This window comes from Poecilia reticulata, linkage group LG18 (assembly GCF_000633615.1).
Source record: "Poecilia reticulata strain Guanapo linkage group LG18, Guppy_female_1.0+MT, whole genome shotgun sequence".
Lineage (NCBI taxonomy): Eukaryota > Metazoa > Chordata > Actinopteri > Cyprinodontiformes > Poeciliidae > Poecilia > Poecilia reticulata.
This window is the reverse complement of record NC_024348.1, coordinates 15,579,572-15,598,975: the sequence shown is the minus strand read 5'-3', so window position 1 is coordinate 15,598,975 and position 19,404 is coordinate 15,579,572. Positions and strand designations below refer to the sequence as shown.

Genomic DNA, 19,404 nt, shown 5'->3' with positions numbered 1-19,404 from the left:
GATAGATAGATAGATAGATAGATAGATAGATAGATAGATAGATAGATAGATAGATAGATAGATAGATAGATAGATAGATAGATAGATAGATAGATGGATGTACACACACATTTTAAATGTTGCCCCCCCAGAGGTAGTCCTGGCCCCCCCTTGGCCCCCCCAACTTTAAAAGTCTAGCTCCGCCACTGCTCTGTGCGCCCCTGGTGTTCCTCAGCTGGGACCTTCCTAACACAAAGCTGCAAGAGAAGCAGAAAACGTAAATTCTTTTAAGCGCGATGCAACTCTGAACTGTTAGACGAGGCAAATTAAAACCTGAGGGACCACTGATCACTTATTGTGTCTAAATGATGGCGCCGACGGCTTCATTAGCTCACTGGCAGCCTGTGTTTTGAGTTTGATTGGCTTTGATGAGCTTTCAAAAACGCTTCACATGTCACCAAATTTGGCAAGTACTTGTTTATTCTTGTGAGATGAGAATTCATAATTCAGCACGTCACCATGAGTGGAGTCGTGGCTTCTGCAAAGGAGGCCGTGTACGGTGCAGCATACGGTAAGAGGCGCTCGCATGCAGGCGGACAGTGAACCCCTGACCTGAAAAGTTTCGCCTGTCACATTGCATGACAAGAGCCAAGCGCTTGCTAATCCTTCCTGCAACTTTCTGAGTCGTGAAGTGTTCAGTATCACCTCGCCGTGGTGTCAAGCAGAATCCAAGTTGAGACAAGGCTTGTGTGGAGGACTTTTGGTTTGATTTAGTTTAGTGCTAGCCAAAGGGGTGCAATGAGCTGAAAAGCAATTAGGTCCATTAAGAGATCAACTGGGACGGCGATGAGGAGTCGCAGCGCGCGCGGAGACAAAGAGAGAGATAAAGGCAATGAGGGGGAGAAGGTTTAGACAGATTGAGTCAACTCTAGCCTGACAGAGTTGCTCTGCAGAACCTGGCTCAGGACATCTGTCCACCTAAACAATTCGAGCTCGCACTTCTGACGCGTCGGTGGCGCGGTCGGTTACGCCGATAGAGCGAAAGCGAACAGATCGGAGTGGATGAGAAAGGCCTTTCCACAAACCGATCCAGACACATTTGCCCCTCGCCACTGTTCAATCAGCGTGAAGTCACTTTTGCAGCGGCGGAGAGTGCTACCTATTAAGAAGGGAATAAGGGCCAAACACTTGTCACCATGGATACTGTGCTGATGCACTGATTGCTCTGCTTTTTGAGGTATATTACTGGCTGTTTCCATTCAAACACAATTTGTTTAAACACAATGAGCAGCCTCTCTGCGCGCTTGTTGTGAGGATGTTTGGAAATCCCTATGGAACAATCTGATCAGAGCAGAAGAACTCCTGAGGAACATGCCAACAACAACGACATAGAATTGGGTTTATATTGATTAGTTCAGTTGTAAAAAAATAAATATGAATACAAACATGTCTATTATTAAATAGAGGAAGGAGCTGAGGAGGCAGAAGAGTGGAGCCTGGCTCAGCCGATTATACGTCTGCGTTATGTTAAGGAAAAACATAATCGAGCAACACAAAGAGTCTTCTGCCAACATATCTATGCTAGTTAAATATTTATATGTTTAAAACTGCAACAAAGAGTTTTAGACAATGATATAAGACAAGATGACTGATTAAACAACAGTTCTGAGAAGCCACCAACCCTGTTTTTTTGCAGATTAGCTCAGATTTAATTGGCTTTCAAAAGATATTGAACTGCTTTCAAAAGGTGTATGTAAAATATGTATGGATCTATTTAGGACTAGCTTAAAAAAATCCTGAAAATTAACCCCGGTAGTTTACCTGGTAAGTGCTAGTTCTTAAAAAAGCAATTGGTGCAAAGTAACCCTGATGCTAAATTCCTTGAAACAAATATTTGTGAGTATCTGTCCTAATACTAATACTAAATAACCCTAAACCTGTGAGTTATTAAAAATACCACAAAGTACACTGGAACTTCCAAAAACACACTTTTAACTTCAAATATTGCGACTGTACTTCTGAGTGAAAGTGCAACAGAAAATGTAGAGTTAAACCAACACTTTCATAGTGCATGATATTTTAAGCAGAATTTAAAACTCCTTCACAAATAAATACCAGCTTTCTTGAACTTGGTGCACTTGCGTCAGTGATAACCAATAAAGCCCACATAAACCCATAGAAACCAATTAAACAAACTGAAAAAAAAAAAGGTCCACATCAAAAAGTAATAGTTAGGAGGGCAGATTATCATCAGGAATCACTAATATCCTGCTACAGAGATTTAAACCCTGCGTAGTTTCGCAAAAGGAGAAGCAGAACTTTTCTAAAACAACTACGTTTCATACTTAATTTCTGCACACATCTCTATTTTTCGCTCTGTCTCCCCCTTCCTCTCTCGTCTTCCCTCCCCCCACCCCCTCCGGCTCTTTTTCAGCGCGTTTGGACACCAGGCATTTACGAGAAGCCTCTCACCGCAGCCGATTGATCACGACCATTGTTTGCGCTGGGTCCTCGATTTTACAGTTCAGTGTTCATGAAAAGGGGTGTTTGCCACTCCTACCTGTCACCAGCCCCCTCCATCCAGAAACACACACAAACGCACCCCCCCCCACACACACACACACACACACATGCACACACACGCACAAGCGTCTGCCATTCTGACCAGTGATCGCCTGCTGGCATTTTCACAAGCACACCATCAATTTCACACCTCCGGCGCCCTTCTGTGGCAGCGTGGAAGGTAGGAGGAGGAGCCGAATTGATGGGTGGCAAAGTGAGCTCAGATTCAAAGTCAGACGGTGGCAGAGTTACTTCGGTGTAGGACATGGCAGTCATTAATATTTTGTGCTGTGAAGAAAGTGATTTATTCTCATATGTGCAGAATTGCTGGAGAAACACAGTTTTCATGACATCTTTTGCTTACTATTTGCTGCCCCCTGTAGTTAGCCTCACTCCCATTTAGTTATTTCCAAAACATGAGTCATGCAGCCACTGCTAGAAATCCAGTAATGCAATAAATACAGAGGTGGGGGGGGGAAAGAAGAAGAAAAAAAAAAAAGCTATCCAGAAGGTAAACATCCTCTGTGCTCACTTCCTCCGTTTAGTCTTGAGAAATTAGGACTTCTACCATCAGCCAACCGGTGCGTTTATGAGCTGCTAAAGTAATGGGTGATAGTGGTAAGATTTCAGCACATTCGCCTCAGACGGCAGAGCCTTACTTGAACTGCTTCGATTAAATAAACGTCAGGAGATAAAGGAGCAGGAGGAGGGAGAGTAGGAAAAGCCCTCAAAAAAAAAAAAAAAAAAAAGACGAGTAGCAAGGTGCCTCGTTCATGGCTCAGGGGTTTATGGGATTGCTCCCAGCTGTCACTCTCTGCAGTGAATTTGCAGTGCTGTAATATCTTAATTGTTTCAAATTAAATGCTCATAAAATTACAAAGGAAAAGAGTTTTTTTCCCCCCCTCTTTCCTCTGCCTAATCCAAAGCAGCCCCATGCATTTGGGCCCAGTTTTAAGTGAGACGGCGTTTAGAATGGCTCCCACATGAGCCAAAGATAGGATGGTGTTGAGTAAGTGAGTGTTAAAGGGCTCAAAACTGCATATAGAAATAACACTGGAAAATTTAAGGGATTTCTAACATCTTTTGTCATTTGCCTCCCATCATTTCAACTTATTTTCCTCTTTTGTCATTCATAGGGTGCCATTAAAATATATCGCCATACTTTCAAGAGGTTTGTTGGTGATGAGCGAACAGCCTCAGGAAGACCAGGCTACACTGGACTGTTGAGGGATAATGTTGTAGGGAAGTTTAACGTTCTACAATCGGTGAGTAAATCAACGGCATTAATGAGAGAAGCAGTCAGGATTTTTATACACATTCTTGTCAAATACAAGTACTAATACACTAAATCTACTAATTTGTTTTCTCACTCAACGCTGTGCGAAAGGTTCGAGTGAACCTTCTGTTCTTCCAAGCAGCCAGGCGTTTGGATGCCGTTTCAGAAATGTTCTTGGTTTTAAAGAGTCCTGACTGCATTTTTATTTCTAGTATACATCTGGAAATGCTTAAGCTGGTCGAAACCTAAACAGTAAAGTTTTACATTGGACAGCAAATCTTTACAATGCCTCTTCCATCTGCATTTAAAGTGCACTCTGCATGCTCTACTGTTGGGGACAAGAACTCGACAAACGAGGAGCAAAAAGCCCACTAAAAAAAAACTACAGGTACTCATTGAATGAAAGAAGTAAAGACATGCTTGGGGTTTAAAACTTGAACATACAACATACAAAGACATCCCTAAACTGCCCAGAATGATTGTTTAAAGTACTGCTAGTGACTCCAGCTTACATACTACAGCAGCAGTTTAACACACGTGTGCGTGTGTGAGCTCAGCACACCACACTGCACTCGGCAAACATCAGCACGACTTTCATTCTGCATGAAGATCGGAGTTTCTCATTAGCCCACCTCAACTCGACATCTCCCGTTCCAATCTTGCGCAAACACCAGCTCAAAATTAGGCCCCTAACGACAAATCCAGCAGACGATTATGTTGTTACGTCTGCAAAGTGCTTTGTGATGGGGCTGTTAGCAGCGGTGGTGCTGAGGGCAGAGGGACCACTTCAGCCGAAAGGGAAAAACCCACCTGTGTATCAGGATGGGAAACCGGAACTTTTAGCTTTCCTTAATTATATAACCTGCAGTTTTAGCAACAGAACCCCAACAAGAGAAACAAACAGCAGTTTGCAGGAAGAAATAAAGTTCCAGCAGAGATAAAAACAATGAAACACAAAAACGATGATGGTCCCTGCGGATACCAAGGGTCCCCTGCACTGTTAAAGTTGATGATGCATATCAACATGTCCTAATGGTAGGAAAGACATGAAGTCCTAATTCTTCCAACATGACTACGAACAGATAAACCCGTTTGAAAGAATAGTTTTAAAAGCAGGTCCTCCTCTGGAAGAGGTCTGAAGATTTTGTGGTGGTAAAACTTTTGTTTGCAAATATTCAACATGTTTTATTGATATGTCTGTGACTATTTGACATTCTGTTCTGTACGGTTGCATTTAAATCAAACAGATCTCAGTGTGCGAACTCAGAAACATTTAATCCCCGTGTCATTTGTCTCGAGTTCAAAGCTTACAATGAACAACTTAATAAAATAAAAATGAGTTCATTTTGTTTGCTCTTTTTAGGCATCTTTCTGGTTTTGACTTTTTCCTCGTTTTTCCTCTTTTTTTTTTTTTTTTACTATAATCTGCCTCTTCACCTCAATTGCTCGGGTTTCTTTCAATCGAGACACAACTCTCGTCCTCCCGCCGCTTCTGGTCTAATACACCGATTCTCTTTCTCTTTGTTTACCCTTGTTATTACCTTTCTCTTCTGTCTACTTGATTGCCTGGCAACCAGCAAATTTCCTCGTCCTTTTTCCTAATCGACACATCTCGCCCTTCAGACGAGTTTTACTCTTTTCACCGTTCAGTCTTCTGAGCTCATCCAAAAATTAGCTATTCTGACGCCTTCTGCTCTCGCAGCCTCGCTCCCTTCCTCCGCTGCACTCTCTCGCTCTCTCTGCCATGTTTGTGGCCTTTCGCTCTGTGCACATCTAATGGCTCGGGTGTAATCCACTGGCTAATCTGCTGACAGCCTGTGTGACAAGGCATTAGCTTTGTGTCACTGCCTACCATGCTGTTTCTCAGCATGTGTGCATGGGGACGACGGAGTCCCAAAAAAAAAAAAAACACATAAAGAAGTCTGTTAATGTCGAGTTGTCAGTTTGCGTGGCAAAAACGTATCTGTGCATATGTTAACATGTGTGATAGAAAGTGAGTAATGGCCTCTGATTTGCCTGCTTGATGTTGAGCTGGAAGCGTAAAAATTGATACCAGAGCTCCTCAGTTTTATGTGACCTTCTGCCTTTCCATTTTTTCCACTATTTATGTCTAGTGCTGCTCTTTTACTCCATTTTGGGTGATAGCAGTTTTAATAGGATGCCATGTCAGGCCGCAATGGACTGCAACAAAGGGAAATACAGGTCACAACATCCCTGACGAGGTTTGGGGGGAGGGAACCATTCATTTGAATGGCTTGTCAAATGAATGGCCATTTGACAAGCCATTCAACCTTGTCAAATGGGACTCACTTTGTATCCAAATATTGGATTTTTTAATTATTATTATTACCACCTCAAAATGCTGGAGAAATCTGCATTTCTTTCAGACGTCATCATTTTACCACATGCCGTTCAATTTTTCCCCAGAAAATGATTATTTTCTTCACTGATCACCTTGTTGGGTATGAGATCATTTTCTTGTTTGTCCATCCTGCACCTGTACTTATACTTCAAGAATATTCACTATGTAAGTCGACTGATTCCTTTCTAAATCGTAAAAGGACTAAATTGGCTCAGAGAAAGAGTCTAATTTGGAAAATAAAGCCCTTGTTCAAAGTCAAGTAGCAAGTTATGAGATTTGATACAATGTCAAAAGTGTTTGACATTTAGTCATGATTGTAAGATTTCAGAATCAGTCCTACAAGCACATCTTTATAAAATTGAATATTGTGATAAGCTTCAGTAATTTTTGTTGTTTATTTCCGAATGTGAAACTTATTTAGAATAATTTCCAGTGATGGGGGAAAAAACGAATTTACTAATTTTAGACTAGACCAAAGGAGTTTCTATCTTTTATTATTTTATTTGAATGCGCATTTAAAACAAACAGAATAGACATTTTGCTACTTCTTCATTTGTGAATTAAAGTAGCGTATTCTTTCTGACGCCTGCTACTCACCCCGCTCCCCTGCATCATTCGTTTGATTAAACGAATGGCGCTCATTTTTCTCTCTGCCCATATTTCTCATTTTTAGCTTCTATCACCTGAGCTATCCTGTTATCACAGCTGACCCCTTGCTAGATCTGTCGACAGCCAAAGAGATTACACCAAAAGCTGCAGAACACACCGAGCTGCGCGTTTGAAGAGGGAGGCAGAGAGATTGCCTGATCCCCTCACGCTGATAAAGTAGCCAGGGCTTTGAGGATTCAACAAGGTCCCGGTGGGAATGGGTGTGTGTAGTCGTGGGTTGGTGGTTTGGCAATAGTCGACTTAAAGTCCACTTCTAATCACTGGGCTTTTCAGGGGGGATAAGGGGGAAGAGAATAGGTGCTGGAATTAGGCTCTGATGGAGTTCACGATAAGATTGTTGAGCTTTAATAATGGAGTTCGTTTTGAAAGCTTGTCAGTGGCGTATTTGGTCAAATATGCTGTTCAGCTAGGGGTGGGTGGGAGAGATTGATGTGTTCGGTGGTTATTCTTTTATTTACTTCCATGGGTCAATAGCAGCTTGTAATTGGTTTGCTTTTCTGAAATGTTCTTCAAATGCAACATATTGAGTCTTGCAAAAGAAAGTGAACTTTTTCTCATTTTTTTACTTAAAACTTAGGAGTCGCTTATTTGCATTTTATGAATGACACCAACGTAATACCACCTAAGGAACTTCGGAGAGGCTGCAGGGACACAAGACTGAGGCGAGACGACACGTTGAAGGGACAGCCGTTAGTCGTAAAGTCAACAAACTTGGTCAACACGAACGAGTTGCGAAAACAAAAAACATTGAAGGACATCCATAGAAGTCCTGTTTAAAGTTGTCCACAAGCCATGCTGGTGGAGCAAAAATGTGAAAGAAGATGCTCTGTCTGATGAGACCAAAATGACATTTTTGATCTCTATAAGGTTTATAAAACACAGCAGAAAACCCTGAACACACCGGCCCCTTGGTAAAGTTAATTTTTGTAAAAATGTCCTTTATTTAACCAGGTAAACCCCGTTGAGATCCAGATCTCATTTTCAAGAGGACCTGGAAGTAAAGTATGGTGGTGGCTACCTCATGCTGTGGGAATGCTTTTCTTTAGTAGAGATAAGAATCTTAGAGCTCATTGGAAGACAGATGGAGGTAAGCACATGAAAAGTAAAAAAAAAAAAAGCTCTAAAACATACCAAACCCTTAAGAAAATGCCTCTCTTGCATCCCACATCTCCGCCAAATAAATTATACATTTTACTTTTAGTAAATGATATCACTTGTAATTTTTCCTGTTTAGGTCATTTTCTCCATTTTGTGTACAACAAAAGGCGTAGATATACAGCCAGAGCTACAACAGATTGGTTAATGCCAAAGCATGCTTCTGGTTTGATGTACAAATCAAATTGTAGATCTAAATCTAGTTCATGATCCTTTGCAAAATGTAACCCGTTTATTTTTACGGGCCCACTTCCTGTTTTGCCCCCAAACTCTTCAACTTATTTAAAGCCCCGCCTCAGCGCAGTTTAAAACACCACCTGTTCCACTGTGATTGTGACTGGCTGTTGGCGTCTTGCTGATCATCTCTCCTTGGAAAATTCACCCAAATCTCTGAAACTGATTTGAACTATTGGTGAGTTTGCTTGGTTGATAGCAGTATTGTTCAGCATGAAAGTTTGCTCGATTGCTCATTGGAGCATTGTTTTATTAGAACTGTGGCAGTTGTTACCTGGGCTGTCACCGGGATTCACAGCTGATCGCAGTCTAGCACTCACTGCTGAAAGGTAATTGATAGTTTTGTGCAAGATTTCATTACTTTTGTAATGAAATTGATTGAAAATAGGATGTAGCTACATTTAAATTGATATTGTGCAGTATATTTTCTTTTTCCTCACACTGCTTGAGTATTTTGAGTTAATTTATTTTCTCTTGATTGATATTTTGAAAGTGAACTTTGATTTCAACTTTAACCTTAAATGGATTAGTTTGAAATATGATTATTCTTTTTGTTTATTTAAATTATGGTTAASTTAACCTGACTGAAATGTTTAGTTTAATTATTGAATTTGATATTTATTGTATTTGTGTGTTTGCACATACTTATTGTTGATAAACCGCCTAATGTTTTTTTTTGGCCTTTTAGGTCGGGTTTTTTTTGATGGATCAGATTCTCAGATCCTCTTCTGAGCAAAGGATGGCGAGCTAAGGACAAGAACTTTGATCTTTTGAATTTATTTATTTTGAATTAATTTGACCCTCATTGTGTATTTGTAATTGTTTGTTGTTGTTTTTTTCCCCCCTATCATCAATACAAAAAACACCAAAACTAAAACAGTGATTGTCTTCATTCACACCTCAGGCTCCTTCAAGAACCATCTTCTGATACAGCTTTTGTAGCCGCAGTTAGCTGCGTAGCCCATAACTGTTACAAAAACATGAAAAATTCAGTCTATGCTGACGTCTATACGAGAGACGTATTCAGAATGACTTGCAGCTGCACCTGTGGCAAAACGGGACTTTACAACATATCGACTTGTCTCTTGGCCCTTTCATTTTTTAAAACATAAATAGGACGTGATTTCACAAGCAGTACAATAATACACCACTTTATCTTGATGCATTTTGAAAATCGTTCCAAGCAAAAGACATTGCATTTTATTGGTTGTAAAATGAAAATTGGTGTGAACACTTTGCAGCATCACTTCTTAAAAGTTGCCACAACTTGGCTGCTACCAACGCTATCTAAAATAACCATTCCCAGTTAGGGATTCAGTTTATTCACCCAAATCTCGGTGTACTATTTCATTGCTCTACGTTGCCACACGCGGCGGATGACTCTGCCATCCACGTCAGAAAATGGTGCAATCATTATTGATTGATGCACCATAAAAGTTGAGCAGGGTGAAACAGACTCTCATGTAGCACGGCTTGCCAAAACGCTGTCAGAAACTGAGGTTTGATGGCTCACTCATCCATGGCCCCGCCGCATCATGTTGTCTTCACCAGCTGTTGTTTTCACACAGCGGGGAAGAATTCCTTTCTGTCAAAGACACAGCTATCAACTGAAGAGACCTGACAGCCACACGCCACGAATTCCCTTTTTTTCCCCACCATTTGTTTCCTAATAGGAGCTACTGGCGGGGCCTCTGCAAATGATAAAAAGCCAGTCTTGAATTAGGAATAAAGTAGAAGACTGGAGCACCCTGATGATCTTTCTTGGTGAAATAGCTCAAACCCCCAGGATTTTTTAGTGTTTTTTTCTTACACCGATTTCACAGCAGCCTAAACGGTTATCAGCGTCTCCACTAAAGAGGTCTTAAAAAATGAATTCAAAATTTTCATTTCCTAATACATCGATTTGCATAAAATTGACACCGCATGTCAGCAATGACCCAAGTGAAACTGGAGTAGCACAGGAAATTAGCAACGATACTTATTAGAAAAGCCAGAGTTGCCATCTCCTGTATCTTCAGTTCAGAGATTTTAGTTGAATTCAAGATGGCCGACAGTTAAGCACATTTTTTTTTTTACTGTCTGGATTCTTGTCTCGGCTCATTTCTCCATGTTATTTTTCCTGTAATTATAAAACGTCTGCGACTATCAGCACCTCTCCATGATGTTCCCACCTCCAAACTTTACTGTTAATGTTTGTTAGGTTGGCAGCAACAATTCTTATCAAAACACCTTCTGCAGAAAACTTTAAATTTCCCCTCAAAGATGATTGTGCATAGATTCCGTTGCAAGGCACTCATTGCTTACAAGGACAAACTGTACCTGCCAATTCCAGGTATTTCTAAAAACACACCGTAGGCAGTTCAAGGCTGTTGGGCAACTTCTCTTGCAATTCTTTGACTCCTCTGTCAGAAGTCTTGCGAGGAGCATTTAGCCAGGGAAGGTTAGTGGTAAAATTATGAGCTATAGGCTTCGAAATATGGCCTCAACAACGCTCACTAAAACATTCAGAAATGTGTCTAAAACCAGTGATGGTATCATTTATGCAACAGTGAAACTGTGGATCTATTGAGAGGTATTTTAACCCAAGTGTACATCAACTTGCTATAACGAGAAACCATTTTACAGTTGGGTGTGAGCCATTGAAGATAATCGTCACAGAGGTGAGAACTGGTTCCTATTGCAACTGGTTTCCTGGTAACTTGTGTGTATTTTTTGTACCTTCCTTTCTTTGCTTTATTAAACATAACGAGGTCTGAACTAGTGTGTTCATATCTGTATTTCTAGGGCCCCATTAGAAACACATTTACTGAGCAAAACGCTGTTGGGCTCAACACTTTGTATCCCAGTTGCATTTATACCCCAGGCAACCAGGATTTTGCGGAGTAAAATAAATTAAATTACAAAATGTTGTATTTATTTCAAAGGTATCATCAGGGGCGCCAATAAATTTGGCAACAACGATTTTGTCAAAAAAGTAAACCTGTGGCACTTCTGGCCTTTTAGCTCACTAATCAGAAGGGGCATTTGCAGAGTGAGAAAAGCAGAAGAGCTCCTTTGTGTGTGAGCATCCATTTTTCTACCATGCCACCTAATCATTTGAAAGAGTCATTTATTTGAAAGTGTTTTTTTTTAAACATTATACCAGGTGGTGCTAGTAGTTATGCAAAGTGCTGCATAAAAGATGCTATTTTATGGAAGTGTTTCATTTAATTTTTTTGTATTTTTGTACTGTGTCTTCATATCAAGGGGCTGCAGTGAGATTAAGACATATAAGTGTACACTCCTGGGAAACAGTGAAAACAACTGCCGCCATTGATCCACTCTTAATTACAGGACTCAATAGAATTTATGGCTTTTAAGATTGCCAGAAGCCACTTACATGGTACACAGAGTGAAGCAATCAGTCCTAATGGCAAGTGATCAAATGATATACTGCTTTTGTCAGTTAGAAACAGAAAAAGAACAAACAGGGAGAGGAAGCAAACTCCAATTTGGAGTCAAATGTTGTAAAGAAATCAAAGAGCTGTTTTTGTGTGTGTGTGTTCACAAAAAAATGAGAGCAAATTATCAAATGTACCACATTTTGCCTTGTATTTGTTGAAAGTGTCACTGCAAGTCAGGGCGACTCGCCTCAGTTTGCCTAAAATGTAAGTCAAAGTCAGCAAATCCGAAATCACCACCCATCATCATTATCACCTACATGGTCAAGATGAGCAATTGTAGCAATTACTACATGTTCAGATTCTAAAAATACTATCTAAAATCCAATCCATGCTGGTGGGATTCCTGGGGCTGACTGTAAAAAGTTGGGTCAAGCAGCTAGCAGCTGGATCATTGTAATTAAAACATAAATTGGAGGTATTGAGCTGTGTGCAGTCTCCAGAGCGGGACCCAGGGAAGCATTGATTCATGCGAACACTTGGAAACAATTGCTCTGATATGCGCAGAGTAAAATATAGAAGGCCTGCGAATAAAATCAATGGCAAACAAGCTGCCCAGATTTTCTGAATAACAAACAGTGAATTACAATCAGGAAGAAAACTGTGGAGATATCAGCAGGCATAAAAAGTAGGGAAGGTTATAAACTCTGTCGTGAGGTGAAATGGGATGAAGGTAAAGAAGAAACCTGATGGCCTACGGAAATATTGTGTTCAGAGCCGTGCTTCGTTGTGTTCATATTAGGTCTTTTCAAGAGTGGCAGCAAAATTTTCAGTCCACTTAAGAAGGATGACTTTTACCTAAGGAGCTAGAACCAAATGTGGATCATTGTGGTGACATCAAGATGTCTCCATTACAATTTCATGAAGGTTTTTTCCCGTGAAGGACTGGATCTGAACTTGTTATTAATAAAAATGCATATGCGTTTCTTCCTCAACATGCATGACCTGTGAAAACTGACACTATTTGCCTATTGTGTTGTTTATGCACACCTGGATGCAGATATTCACTATATTTCCCTAAGAGATGGGGGAGGTTAGTCAGCTGACATTGTGTATAGGTTTAAAGAATCTTTAACCTTGTGATGCAATAAAAAGTAAAAAAACAAAACAAAAACTAAAAAAACAACCTTATATTAGTTTGTTTCATAGTCATAATTTTGAACTTGTTGATGACACACACTCTTGAGAATTAGTTTATATTGAGATCTAGTTTAAACCACCTTTTCACATTTGTTGTCACACAAATGTGACAACTAATGTCACATTTGTGTCACATTTATTTACTTTATCTCAAGTGAGATAAAGTAAATAAATTGCTGTTATACAGACTTTGAAACAACAAAATGCAACGTTTCTTCATGTGGCAGAAATCTTTGAGATTTTTCTCACAATCTCGCTGTGTGGTGGTGAGAATAATCTGGGACCTTATCTGACCTTATTCATCATAAATCTAGCTGTGACTGAAGATATTGGCAAATTTAGGCAAGTAGGCATTTTCTGGTATTACCATTATTTATTATCTGGAGACATTACTCCAATATGAATCTGCCTTACGAAAATGACATTCCCTTGTCTTTTCCATTTGGAAGAGAGTCTAACTGGCCACTGTTCAAGATGACATGACGTGATCAGAGCAATAACAATGTTCTAGGTTAAAATACATATAAGCATGAATTACACTATGAATTATCTACACATTTCAAAATCTAACTGTTTTACATGTAGAAATAATATTTTATATTTTGAATGAAACAAAAAAATCTGATGGCATGATCAATTTTGAATCAATTAATGCAATTAATTAGTTACTTAAAACAAAACAAACATTATGAAGTCTTTTATTTCTTCTTTTTTTATATTTTTCTAGCAGCTATTCGTAGCCTGACTCTGTCAAGTGTTTATACATTCTTTATTTGGCAGCTGCACAAAAGACCAACGTTAGCTTTTAAGCTTAGGTTGGAGGGAGATCCACTCCCTTAGTATCTAAGATCTAAGAAGGAGCTCGGTGTGTTTCAGATTTAAAAATCAATAACACATGCTGACAACCAACAGAAGGTGGAAGCAGGAAAACAGAGGAGGCTTTTATTTCTTCTTTAATTTGTTTAGATGCTTGCAGTGTAATAACAAAAAAGGAAAAAAGTCTTCAGAAAATTCTGTACAAAAATATCTGGCAGCCGTTTCCGTTAAATACTTTAAGTCAAAATACTGGACGAAAAATAATGGCCGTCTTGATATGAATTTTCCGTCATGACATTTTGGAATAAATGCACTTCTTGAGGTAGTTTTACCACCCTTGTTACTTTTACGTGAGTGATATCATTACCAAGTATCAAAATTATTTTTACTAAATGAAGAGTCTACATGTTTTGAGCAAAAAAAAATGTAGAAGACAAGGACTCACATCTACGCCGTTTACAGTTTGAAGTGAGACTTCTTGTTCGTACACAAGCTTTGTTATTTTAATGTTGTGCCATTTGGAGGTAGTCGCTATACAGTAGATGCTGTCACTGGGAGACCTTTACCTTTAAGCCTCCAACTCACTATACATTGGACAATGTGAAACAAGGACTGTTTGCCAAGAATAAGTAGGTCTAAGGGGAAATACAAGTCTGTTTCGACAGCAACATAACCTTTGTCCAGTCTGTCTTGTGTTGTACTTCCTATAAGCAGAGCTGTAAACATCTAGACTTTCCAAGTTCCTAGTTTAGTTTCTTCCACTTTCTTTTCCCCCACTTCCTGTACTTTGTAACATTAATCCTTTGTGATGGAGTCACAGAAGCACAAATCTCGTCACCCGCGTTGTGTGCCATGTGCTGTGACTGAAGGGGATTTTTCCCTGAAACGGCTCTGGGCTCACACCTGAACCCTGTGTTTAACATGTATAAATTTACATCTTTAAACATGCGCCGATTCAAAGCTACAGCCCCGCACAAATTACACAAAGCGTGACGTGAATACTGTAGTATAAAATTTGCTACGAGTATAAATAATAAGCTAGTCTCAGATGATGATTCATGCCCGCGTAATCCCGAACTTTAATACATTTCTAATCAATAGTGCTTCACTGATGCAAGGGAATAAGAACTTGAGAATTAATGGGGTGGAAAAAAAAAAGAAAATAAATATATACTATATAAATATATGTACATATATACGCGTGTGTAAGTACAGGGAGCAGAGCGGTTTGAGATGAGAACCGGCATGGAGACGGCAGTGGCTGAGGAGAAGGAGTGGGCTGGATGTGCAGGGAAAATTGGATAGGCAAACAACAGAGGGAGGGGAGAGGCAGGCAAGAGGAGATAGCGAGGCAGAGTGGCAGAGGAATAGGAGAGGTTAGAAAAAAGGACGGGGATGAAGAAGGGAGGGGAAATGGAGATCAGACAGAGAAAGATGGTGGAGGAAGAGCTGTTTCTCCCAGTCGTGGGCAACATCCTCAAAGCTGCTTTCATCTGCCCTCACATGTTCTGCCTATAGGTGGAGAAAACCCTCTGCAAACCTGCCTTGCAAAGACACAAGCTGATCAACAACAATACAGAAAAAGTTGCTTCACGCAAAAAAAAGCCCAATTATTTTCCAACTGAAAACTGAAGGTGTTTTACTTTCAAATCCATGAAACAGACAGTTTGCTTTCCCGCCATTTTGAACGAGACTGTAGCGTAGATGTAAAACGAATAGAATTAAAGCTGCAAGCATGGTTGGGCGGCCCTCAAATAGCTTAAATATGTTTTACTTTAGCATACAGTCATGGACTGGTTACTTGTGTCGAGGTGTAAGGGTAATTATAGTTACTCATTCTTGTTTTTTTTTTTCCAGTGTATGTATCAAATTAAAATTAGAAACAAGATAAAATATTTCTAATGAGAACATAATTATCTCAGCTGCTGTGGTTGTGCTAAGACAGTTTCCACAGAGCATATCAACGACTCTTAAGGTATATTTGGTGTTTTAACTGCTAAAATATGCAGTTATAAGCATTTTCTGGGGTGATTTGAGGTGGATGGGGTCTGAAGCATTCAGAGTGTTAAGTACTAGATGTTTCAGGGCGGCTGCTGTCCCTAAACTATGTGATCGCCTGCGGTTCAAGCACAAAGTCTGAATCTATCCAGTAAAGTATCTCCATAGAGATGTACTCCCTCAGACTCGGAGACATCCTAAGCGCTCAAAGCAGGAAGAGGAGAACAGAGTGAAAGTGATGCTGACTAACAGTGCATGGCATGTCCAAGGTTTAGCATAATTATGCCCCAAGGCTATAAACTGTTCCCAAACCATGATCAGCTCAAACAAGGAGACAGAAAAAAAAGGAGTTACATCTATAACAACCCTATAGATACAGGAATGTTGATAATAAGGAAGCTCATGATTGTAAGACTTTTGAAATAGGTTTGATTTATGTATTTTCTTATGCAATTTCTTATTTTATTTTAGTAAGTTTACAAAAAAGGTCAAAAGTGTGTTCTGTACGGTAACAACACTTTGCATCCTAAAGTCATTTTCTGGGATGAAGAGGAAACAATTACATCCACTAGTTTAACGTAGCAGCTATGATAATCAGCCAAAAAAGAAAAAAAAAAAAACATTTAACTTGTCATGTTGCCTGAAGCAATCCTCTAACTCTTCTGCACATCAACTTCTGATGTTTCTCCATCAGAACGCTTTTTTTTTTTTCCTCCAAAAGCCATTGTCTTCTAAAGCGCTTTGATAAAAGCAAATGTTTTTTATGGCAGAGCAGATTTTACTGATGTTTGCTCCAGGTGGAGAATATATTCCTGAAAATGAGGGTGTGGGCTGGTGGAACATCTCACAGCTGGACGTGGTGAAGTCGGTGAGTCACATCCATTTGAAACTCGGAGCTGGATTGTAAAGATGGCAGCCTCAAAGGCGGCGAGTGGAAAAATAAAATAAAGAAAAATAACGCGGCGATCTAAGAAACCCGGCTGGTGTGGAGTTTATGGTCCGTAGTTGACTTTGTGATGTGGCGCAGCTTCCTGGACTGAGCAAGCTAATTAACTTTAAACTGTAAACATCTGAAGTGGCAGGAGCAATCTCGAATGTTATTCCGAATGGTTTAATTAAAACCTTTATTTTAATTAAAGCATTTTTCGCAGGAGTTGACGGAACAGTTTAATTCAAGTACGTGTAAAACCAATGACAGCACGCCTTTTACATCAAGTACAACCTCGAGTGATTTTTTTTTTTTTAAATCCATGCCATTTATTCCTAAATCAAAGGCTTTGCTGGCATTTGTATTACATGATTAAGTATTGCATAACTGATTACTAACCTTTAAATTGTTTTATTCAACAGGGCCAAACTTTGATGTCAAAGAAAAAAAAGTGTTTTTGTTTTTTTTAAACCAAATCTCTGGTGCCATGATTGTTGCAATCCTTAATTATTCATGTAGAAAAAATGACCTGTGTTTTGCTACAAAAAACAAATAAAAAATTGATTGCATTTTAATTAGAAGAAATGTGGTAGAAGGAGGAGAACGTCAGTCCTTTCAAGTCTACAAAGTTAGGCGCGGCGATTAATCGTGGTTCATTATAATGCTAGAGCGTGATTAATCCAAGCTAATTTTTCTAATCGATTGACACCACTAATTCAAATCTGGATATACATTTTCCCCCAGATAAAACTGTACATTGTACCCAAGCTTACATTTACAGTATACATCTACTGTCTCACCGTCTATACAGTCACAGGATATGCGAGAAGCTGTGGCTATGTCTGAACTTAAAAGGAGGTTCTGTCAAATTTCAATCCCAAGAAAATGAGATTAGGTAGAAATTTAAAAAACTTCCAATATTGTTATTTCAAAAAAACAAAACAAAAAACCTGCAATGTTACGTTTATTAAAGTGCCACAGTATTAAATACGTCACAACTGTGGTTCATTAGAAACTGATCAGATCTTGATCAGATGTCTGTCAAAATCTATTTCGAGTTAAGGATGCATCATTCAGAAGACTCCCCCACTGTGTACTTAGAAATATTACTGTCAGCAATCACTTTACAAACACACAAATATCAATACTGCGTCGTTGCTCTCGTGCACACTTCGAGTGCTGGCAGTCCAATAGGTTCAAAATCCACTACAGCAAGAGGAGCAGCGCAGGTGACGCTGTTTGTTTCTGTCAGACTCTGTAAAGAAAGCCTTTCTACAGCAGTGCCTCCTGGGCTCAGAGACCACATTAATTAAGCAGCAGGGGCCCCTAACAGTCTCACTTCTTCAGAGTTTCCATTTTGCTGCCGCCAGCATTAAGCCAATAATCAGACCGATAAAGAAATGGAAACTTCATTTGCTGAACAAGTAGAAAATCTTCCATCAGAAAACCTACCTTTCACCACTCAAGCAAACTTCCCGGCAGATCATGAGCTGAAAGACGAGAGAAAACACAAAGCATTAGATGAAGGTCTACGCGGAATAAAAAGCACAAACTAAAAACTAATGTCACTTATTGGAAAAGGTTCATAGTGGATTGAATCTAAAACCCGGACCGACACGATGATCTGTTGCCTTGCACTGATGCACTACTTTTCCAGACTCTTACCGTGTTAAAGGGCAAACATTTATTACCCACTGATTACATTTGGCAGGCTTGTGCGTCTGACACTTAAAGCTTTGTAATTTCCAGTCCGTCTCAAAAATTCAGTCTTGGCCACAAGACTGAATTTCCAGTCACAGCTTGGACATTTCCAACAGATTTCATTAAGGAGAAATTAGAAAGTTGGAAATAGGAAGGGCAACTCCTTGGTTAAGTTCACGCCGAAAGGTTGCCTGAAACAATTAAAGATCAATTGGAAGAATATCATGGCGGTTACACGCATGAGGTGTCCGAGTACCAACAGATTCAGAACCAAGAAAGGAAAAAAAGGGAAAATCAAACTAAAGTGACAATGATAAGCAGAATATGTCAATGCTATGCAACTTTGCCCTATTTATTTTTTCAGACTGCAACATAAAATTCGAGCTTGCCAGTGGTTGTTATTGATAGAATCGATTCTGGCAGAGCGTGGAGGCTGAGTGGTTGAACGGTTGATGTCATAATGCTGAAGGGGGGATTTATTCCTGGTTTATATGCACGCTATATCATAGTTACTGAGACTAAACAGCTTTGGTTTGATAGCTACACAGCTGTGCAATGCCTGGGCTTGGCGATTAGTTTGAACGGACATAAAGTATATTTTACATCGCAAAAGTATTCCCAACCCTTTGGCCTTTTTCACATTTTGTCACAAATTTCATTGTGATTCTATTGGGAAACAAACAATATATAACAACACTGAATAGTGCATAATTGTGAAGGGGAAGAAAATTGATGAAAATGTTAGTATTTTTATCAATTTTGGGGGGATTTTTGGGGGAATTTTTTTTTTAATAAAATGATTGCGGTTTGCATTTCTCTTAATTTGCAAAGTGAATACTTTGTGAAACTTATTGTTTGATATCCTGCAGGAAAGTGAAGGCCAATCTCCACGTAACTCATGAAAAAATAGTATTTCCATGGCGTTGTGATGCTGCAACCACGTCCTGTTTTTTTTTTCTTTCTGAATTCCAATTATTATTTTTCTTTTTTGATCCACCTTCTTGCTTTGTACTTTTGACCCATCAACTCTGACAACTTTGCTGTCCACACCAAAGTGAGGCATTCCCAAAACTGATGGGAATGTTTCCAATAACTTTTGGGAAGCATTTGTAAAATTTATTCTGACCACTTACAAGGAAAAGCA

The 19,404-nt window shown here is 39.5% G+C and overlaps 1 protein-coding gene and 1 long non-coding RNA gene across 39 annotated transcripts in view; one reads left to right on the top strand and one right to left on the bottom strand.

Annotated features, from left to right (window-relative positions):
- LOC103480676 (protein tyrosine phosphatase receptor type D) overlaps nt 1-19,404 on the bottom strand; it is a 456,187-nt gene that overhangs the window by 180,575 nt on the left and 256,208 nt on the right. For all 38 annotated transcript variants that reach the window (XM_008435747.2, XM_008435754.2, XM_008435753.2 and 35 more), the window contains exon 9: nt 18,012-18,049. The gene's annotated coding sequence lies outside the window, so the exon portion shown is untranslated. The remainder of the gene's footprint in view (nt 1-18,011; nt 18,050-19,404) is intronic.
- LOC103480675 (uncharacterized) lies at nt 7,706-9,568 on the top strand. The gene is made up of 3 exons (XR_536141.2): nt 7,706-8,415; nt 8,494-8,566; nt 8,926-9,568. It is a non-coding gene; the product is annotated as an uncharacterized LOC103480675 (long non-coding RNA).